This window comes from Thermobia domestica, chromosome 16 (genome assembly GCF_964235325.1).
Source record: "Thermobia domestica chromosome 16, izTheDome1.hap1.1, whole genome shotgun sequence".
Classification (NCBI taxonomy): Eukaryota; Metazoa; Arthropoda; class Insecta; order Zygentoma; family Lepismatidae; genus Thermobia; species Thermobia domestica.
Genome location: NC_137469.1, coordinates 153,278,329 through 153,287,568, shown reverse-complemented (window position 1 = coordinate 153,287,568; position 9,240 = coordinate 153,278,329).

Sequence of the window (9,240 nt, the reverse complement as noted above, 5' to 3'; positions counted from 1 at the left end):
TCATATTACAATAGCAACAAAAAAGACCACAGTTCTACTCACCTTCCCTGCTGCCCGTGTTCGCTGCATTCAAAAGTTCGTTTATTCCCTCTATACACAATCTTCACCGTCGGCCCCAGACTCAATACTGCACAGACAGGGGTTTTGCAAGGTCATCGCCAATCATACTTTGTTGCCACATATCATTAACCTTAACTCTATTCACTTCACCCCTGTGGTCGCTTCTCCCCGAATTACTCTACATGAAATTCAAAGATGCTGATTAAACATTCAATGTGTTGCAGGCATAAGTAACATAAGAAATAACAGTACACAATTGATCAAGATTAGAAGAAAGCAATAAATCACAAAATTAATTCACTTACAAAGGAGGCTATCTTACTTTTTAATAATTTAGGAAGAAACTGAATATAGCCTAGCATAAAATTTATCAAATATAATAAACTGAATTTTTGGAAATACAGAAAGAAAACACAAAACTCCTACTTAAAAATATATGAACAGCATAACCAGGAAAACGATATAAAAATCTCATTATCACTAATCAGTTTTACTGAGAGGTGCAATTGCGAGGGGAGATTGGAGGATTTACCCCCATATGATCCTTCTCTCTCAAATGGGACTGTTGTATGCTTATTAAATTTGTTTAATACCAAATGAAGAATATTTATAGTCGAATATGAAAAAAAATATTTTTACGAAAAATAAACCACGTCAACAGGTTAAAATAATTTAAACAACTATAATGAATCATCCGTTGTTACTTTTTTTTTTTTAACTGGATGCACAGAATTGCCAATTAATTATTATATCACTGAATCACAGCGTCAGTATTATTTTATTTTTCCTTCGCTTTTTATTAAGCATTCATATTCATACCAACGCAAAGCCAAACGAATGGTTTTCCGTAAAAAGAAAAAAAAAGTTTTTTTATGAATAGCTTCCTGCAATCAGTGATTTTAATTTTACTAACCGTTAAGATCCATGTTTCATTAAGATAACATACAGTAGAGCGACGATTATCCGAAGTAATTGGGGGACATGGGTGTTCGGAAAACTGGTTTGTTCGGATAATCGAACTGCACATGTTTATTTGCCAAAAAGAAGTTCTGTACAGTAAATTTATTCATAAAAAGAAGTGTGATGATTGTTGAAACACAGCGACGGGCGGCTTGGCCGGTCAGCACCGCCTTATGAAGGCCCCATTAGAAGCAATGTTCCGCCAGCGGTGGCTCAGTGCGGCGACTACTGTGGGAAACTTGATTTGGGAGTGAGGGGGATGATGGACGGTAGGGTGGGAGAGTAACATGTGCGAGCGAGTACACAGTTCGGTTAAGCGGTCGTTCGGTTGACCGACGTTCGGATAATCGACACTCTACTGTATTTAAAATATAATAATAATAATTTTTTATTCAGTGTTTTGAACAACTCTTAGGCAAGGGTACAGCACTTTGTAAAAAGCAATGCAGAATCATGTGCAACAGATCAGAAAAAGGAACAAAGTAAGTGTCAACTACTCAAGTTAAGGCTCTTGTTACAAGGTTAAAATATTTGAATTTCCAAGACTCGAACTATTTTTTAAAGTAAGATTAAAATCATTACAATGATAATTATAGTTGCTTTTAGAAAAAGGAATGAAATCTTTGGGTTTTAAGTTCAACGGCTATGCTGGCTAGGTTAATGGAGATGGCGATGAAGAGAAATGAAATGCAACGATGGAATTAATAAAGTGGGAGGGAACGGGAGAACTCCGAAAAGAAACCACACACACTATGTTTGTCCACCACAAGGTCTACTTGGCGATTTGCATTTAGCTTTCATTTACAAGAATTCATGAGTATTAAAATTATACATCTGGTATTCAAAATCCAACATTATTTTATAATCATACTAGCATATATTACTCGCTTCGCTGGGTTGAAATGAAAATTTAAGTGCACAGTTCCGTATCTCATGTGTTTAGTACCCGTGAAATATGCTGCTTTCGTTTTTAATGCAATCGTTTTAAACAGCACCGGAAGATCATTGATCATCTCGGCGCGCCCAAAAACCATGGATTCGACACTAATATTGGTTATTTTCTATCATTTATATATATATATTTCCCCCTCCTCCATGTTGCGGGCCATGGCATCGGAAGTGTCACCGTTCATCTCAGCGACCACCAAAAAATGTGGATTCAGCACTAATATCGGTCATTTTCGATCATCTTTAAATATTTCTTCCTCCCCCTCCCCCAAGTTGTGGGGTTGAATTTGAATTTAAATGGATCGAAAGTATCACTGTTCATCTAAGCGACCCAGAAAACTATAAATTTGACACTGCTACTGGCCGTTTTCCATCATATATATATACGTATATATATTTCTCCCAAGTGGGACGGGCTGATTTTGGATTTAAACCGGATCGGAAATTTCACTGTTCATCTAAATGATCCTGAAAACTATGGATTAAGTACTACTATTGGTCATTTTCGATTATTATTATTATTGTTGTTATTTTTATTATTAATATTATTATATAGCTTCCCCTCCCCTTCCTCCGTGCTGCGGCACAATTGTCACTGTTAATCTCAGTTACTCCTAAACCTATGAATTCGACACTAATATTAGTCATTTTCGATTGATTTTAAATGTTATCCCCCTCTCCTACGTAGTACCCTCCCCCTCCACAACTATCAGGGTTGAATTTGGATTGAAACAGCATCAGAAGTGTCACAGTTTGTCTCATCCACCTCGAAAACTATGACTTCAACATTAATACCGGTCATCTTTGATCATTTTTAATTTCTCTCCCCCTCTCCTCCCGTACTTTGCATCGTCAAAGTGAATGGCCCAAAGTAATTTCTGTCCCTAAACTCATGTATGTTGAAAATTTGATTGAGATCGGTTGGGTGGTTGAAGAGTGATGAAGTCACAAATGCAGTCATTTTAATTTTTTTTTACTTATATCTCCCCCTCCCCTCCCCTTGGTTGGTTCGTCAAAGTGAAACGATAAATAAAAACAATTCCCGACCCTCATATATGTTGAAAATTTGATCGATATTGGTTGGATGGTTCAAAAGTTATTAGGTTTTGTTAGTTTTTATTTATACGTCCCCCTCCCCTACCCCCTCACTTAGGATATACCGTTAAAATGAAATTAGAAAATGTTTCCAAATCCGAACCTCGTGTATCTTGAAAATTTGATTTAGATCGGTCGGATAGTTCAAGAGTTATTAAGTTACAAAAATAGTAACTTTCAGTTTTATATAAATTGATTATTTTATATCTCCCCTCCTTCTCCTCCTCTACGTTGCTCCGTGAAATTTAAATCATAAAAACGATCCCAGGCCTGAACCTCATCTATGTTGAAAATTAGATCAAGATGGGTCAAGTGGTTCAGGAGTTATTAAGTTTTATTTATTTTTAATACCCCCTTCCTCTTCAGTTCTACCAACAAAGTGAATAGCCTAAAACCAGCCCAGCCTCGAAAGTCATCATTGTTACAAATTTGATCGAGATCGGTCGGGCGCTTCAGGAGATTTAGTCACAAACATAGGGATTTTCAATTATATATATATATATATATATATTTGTAACATTAAAATATATTGATGATTCATAATGGCAATGAAATCAATATTGGCAATATTTCTTGTTATAAAGTTAAAACAGTTTGATATGTGACGAACGATGTGTTACTGATTATTTACTTTTTCTTTTACATATTTGTTTAGGTAGGTTAAATCATTGTAAGATTTTGTTAGTTGTCTTAGTATTTCACATTTTGAATTTTGTGCAACTAATGTCGATCGATTTCTTACACTATAATTCAGCATTGTTATTTCTATATTTTTGAACATTATTCAGTAAAATACTTGTTATCCGACACTATTTGAATAAAATATTTATTACTAAATTTTCTTCTTTTCAGCAGAGTATGGAATCCTCAATGAATTAACCAATAATCGTAGTTATATCTCATATCGTCCCATGAGAATCAGAGGAACGTAACTCCAAAAATGCGGTTTTCGTGTTCTTCATGTTTGGACATAATTTTGAAAGCTCCACTTGTGTAAATTAAACGTAACGCCATCTGTTCTCCTTGTCTATAATCCGTTGTAATGTAGTTCAATTACCATCTTATTAAAAACACGTCTTTCTAAGAAAATAATATTTTTGTCTTCTCGCCTGTAAACCTATGAAAATGGAGTTACGTTCCTCTGGTTCTCATGCGACGATGTAAATGATTTTATTTTTGATTTTATAATATAACAAAGTAGTTTTATGAAATATTTTCGTATGCCCCAATTTTATTTATAAGCATATTCGATAAACTATTCCAGATAATAGAACCAAATTCTAGTTTCGAGCTAATAAATGTCTTATAAAGGTAACAAACACTTGTAAAATCTGGCCATTTATTGAATATCAAATCTATTGTCTTTTTCTCGCAAATTGTGCTATATCATTCTTACGACTACCGAATTTCAGTTCTATGTATGTACACGTATAATAAGTAAATCTTTAATATGTACTTCTTTATAATAATAATAATAATAATAATAATAATAATAATAATAATAATAATAATAATAATAATAATAATAATAATAATAATAATATGTACTATGTTTGGTTGTAATATGTATATACATATGGTGAGTTATTAATGTTTTCAGATTTTTGGATTCCTTCTTGTATGTAAAACGTCCCTTTTTCCTGAGAAAACATGCCCCCCTCCATATAAAACTTGCCTGCTACTCCTTTGTCTGTACATTAGAAAGTAATCGTAACTCAGTCCTTAATTAAGACTAATTCAAATAACTGAGGAATTTGCAAAACAATGTAAGTCGGTAGTTCTTAAAATACAAAAATTGAAGACAATTGAATCAGACAGATACAAAGATAATACTAATCTCACACTTTGTTCGGCTACAGGAAAACTTAAGATTAAAATAGACCTATTTAGATTTTAAAGAAATATAAATGTAATAGAACAATGGACCAAGATTGAATTCTCTCAACATATACTTCAGTCGTGTAGTGAAATATAAAATTATGGTTTTAATATTGGATATAATAATTACGATTATGATTTATATACAATTTGATACTTAAGAATCAAACTTTTTATAAGAACACATATTTGGAAGCTAACACATTTGTACACTCATGTATTTTGCAACCGGTAAAGATGTTGGAACACATCTTGTGGTATAAGAACAACTTTTTCATGTTAAAATGGATGTAACATAGAAACGAAACGTCAGCAACTGCAAATGAAGTGTTCAATTCCAAAAGAGCCTAAGTCAGAAAAGTAAGTTTTTCATGAGACGAATACTTTGTGTGTGTTTCCATTATTCTATTTTTGTAAAAGAAAAGTAATCTACACAAAACAAACTTGTAATTGCCTAATTTTCGTAAAATAACTGTGAAATAATCATTTATAGCAAGAGTTTTATAAATGTTTTTAGGCATGAGTCAGAAAATAAACTTCAGAGAATACCGCTGACTAAGAACATTTTCGAAAAGAGCGTTGTTTTCTTTTGTCTACAATTAATTTGACTTATGGAATTTTGGCATGAATCCCTGTTTAATATACGAAGATGCTGAAATAGAACTTAATAGAACCAATATTTAAAAATTGACAAAGAGTGACTTAGGCTCTTTTGGAATGCACCCCTTCAAATGTATTGCATTTTACACTGAAAATGCATGACGCCTTAAGTGATAATACAAAAAGAATTAATGCAGCATACAGTACATTCACTTTGTAAATATTTTTATTTACAGAAGTCGTAAAAATAATTACATAATTGCGATTCATTTGTATAATTTTATATCTACCAATGAAATTAATACCACCTCAACAATATGGATTTTCCAAGGTTAGATTTTTAGATAAAAGCTGAGGCACAAGTAATTCTTCATCCTCCTCCAACCGGGAGAGGAAAAAAGATGTCTGACTAAATAAGTGGGGTGGTGAGTCTCATATCTTACATTCTTTTTTCAACACTTTATGAGTAACAAGTCACAGATGTGTAATAAGAGTATTCTCTAATAGTTTAGTAACTAGATCAAGTATCAAAGATTTACGTAACAGTACTTGCACTTCTATATATGACCATGTTATCATTCAATTCATAATGAACAATTATGCTACCAAATATTTGTACAATTAATAAGGGCTGCACACTGCACGTAACTGTGATCTGAAAGCATCGTCCATAAAATTGTAAAATTGTAGGTAAGATATAAGTACAATTCACTGATGTCTTTAGCTCGTATATTTAATGAACAGGAAACTCTTCGATACTACTACAGAACTCGCACTGCTAAACAAGTAAATTCCATTTCACAGTGTGCAACTACGAGAGACTTTCAAGCTATGTAAATTCCACACTAATATTTGAAGTAGTACATCTATAATTGCTGGTTTCAATAGAGGGATAAAATCAAACATAGAACATGTTCCTCGAACCATGACTCCATATCAAAAAAACAATATGGCGGTTCTATGGCGGTCAACGTTAAAAACGGAAATAGTTAATTTCTGCATTTTTATTTATCTACTCGATGTGAAAAATATACATTGTTAAGTTCGAGATTGTACGTCGCTTGATTTCTTCTGCACAAAGTACTTCTAAAAAGGGTACAAGATAATATGAGATCCTAGAGAAAGAATAAACTGGAAAATATGTGGCGTTTGTTCATCACTAAGTTTACATAGATGTCACGTAGGATTGAACTCGTCACCTAGGAATATGAACATTTGAGCAGCAAGTCACATATCGCGTATATATAAATTCGCAGAACGTATCGATTACTTTCCCTTACTTGTGTTAATAATATGAATTCTATCAATTCAATTTTCAATTTGTTTCATTTCAAATTTGTACTAAACATTATATTCGCTAATTTTCTTCCTTTATTGCTTATACTCTGTAGATGATACTCAAAAGGCTTCTTAATAATATATTCATCTGGTTTCATTTAAGTAAACTACAAGTTGCGAACTATCTTGGTATATTGCTAGAGCTGCAGCTATTCTGCATAAACCAATTTAAACCTTATAACGCTACAAGAGAACTCATAATCGTGGCTTGATAGGTGCCTGGAGTGTTGTTCTGGTCCAGCAAGATTTAACTTATTTAGTAAGCCAGGCCAAATTTTGGTTCAAGGGTTGCAAAGTTAGAAGGTCTTTTGACTAACACGTTTTAAACAAGCATGGGAGAAAAGCGTTATTATATACGTACCTCTAAGTCGATATCTTATATTAATTGGTCATTACTAACTTTGTTAAAAGTATAGGCAATATAATAGCTGTAAAATGCAGTATTTAAAATTGAAATGAGTTGCAATTCTCTACAATTAGAAATTACTTGTGTATCAAATGAAAAATCAGATATATAATTTCTTCTTTTAATCTTTTTGAAGCATTTTAGATCAATGGTTTAAAAAGAAGAATCACAGATAACATTTCCCTTTCTTACTCATAAGTGTATACTACTACCATTCATGATTAAAATTCAGTACTCTATTTTGTACACAGGTCAATAACATTTTCTACTGTGTAAAACAACATTTTCAGTACCACAATATTTGTTAAACAGATGTGAGATCTTCGTTAAGTAGTTCGAATTCTTATAAGTACTCCTTTTTGGCTATGTGGATAGTGTTCACCCTTGGCGCGGGAAACCGGGTTCGATTACCGCAGGACTTCATTGGTTCGGATCCAACGTTAAGTTGTAGATCCACGTCTCATATGGCCTCGCTGCTGAATATGACGCTAGACGCAATCCCAAACCGAAAAAAACACATTGACTCATTCAAGAAAGTACTCTCATCCAAGAATAGGAAATCTAGATATGATATATATGTTAATAAAGTACTCACCGAGATTAGTAAAGATACGAAATATGAGCAGCAAATTTCAAATAATATAGGAATTAGAAGGGCCTAAAACTAACATTGTAATCCATGGGAAATATTATTTAGATGTTAGTCTCGACCCTGTTACAGCCCTCTTCGTGTGTGTCGTTAGTGCACGTGGTCCCATGTTTTATTTCTAGTGAAAGAACACAAACATTTTGTTTTACAATCATTCAGTTTCCCTAATCATCCATCTCCTTTATCCTAAAGGGTACAAGCGTGGGACACAAAATTTTAAAATTTCCTTTTTCCGAAATTCTCTTCGGTTTTTTTTCGAATATATCCGATCTTCTAGAAGCTTCATATCTGAAGACGAAGGCTGCTAGAAAAGTTTCTGCGTACTACTACCGCTATTGTCGCTATTGTTCCGTCATTATGAAATTCTGAAGAATGTACCTTTCTATGCTTAAATTATCTTTGATTGTTTGTTTCAGCCTTCTCGTTTATTTTTCACACCAGTTTGAAGTAATAGTTCCGAAACCGCTGTTCGGAATGCGTCAGCAGCTGTTTCAGACAACACAAATCACTCACAATGCATCTTATTTACCATCTATAGAACAAAAAGAAGTCATTAGGTATTAAATCAGATAAATATGGACAATGAATTATTAATTCGTAAATTTTATTGGAAAAGATCCAGTTTCGTGTGCTGAGTGGAAACTGGTGCTATAGTGGTTATGGATAATGCGATGATTTTGGTTTGTTTCACGCAATTCATTGATAGCAAACAAATTGCTGCATATCACTTAGCATTTACCATCCTTTATTTTTCTGAAGCTATAGTGCGTATTTATTCGGTTACATGTCAGGTGTAACCGAATAAATACGCACTAATTTGCTTGGCAACATTACTTGAACGAACAGTTTTGTTGGTTTCGGCTCACTTTGAAACACCCAAACAGCAGATCGCTGTTTAGATTTGAGTTCTTGTGAATAGATTCAAGCTTCGTCACCTGTAATGGTGCAATACACCAAGTTTGACTCCAATTGACAACAGCCTGTTTCTGAACTCCGGTCAAGTTATGTGGGATTCCACTGCTTGAAAATTTCTATACATTCAGGTGACAACGAAAATTCGTATGTATTGCTTTCATGTCAATGTATAAGGATGCTCGAATCTCACAGTATGTCACACGCCGATCTCACTCAACCATTTGATGCACATCACCATACTTGTAACAAAAGACGTGGCAGGACATCCCTCACGAAATTCATTACTCTGAGATATATAACTATGCTGGAATTTGAAAACTCAATTTACGCGTTCTATTGGATGAGCTTCATCCCTAAAAGGAAAATAAACTAGCTTAATGCATTCATTCAT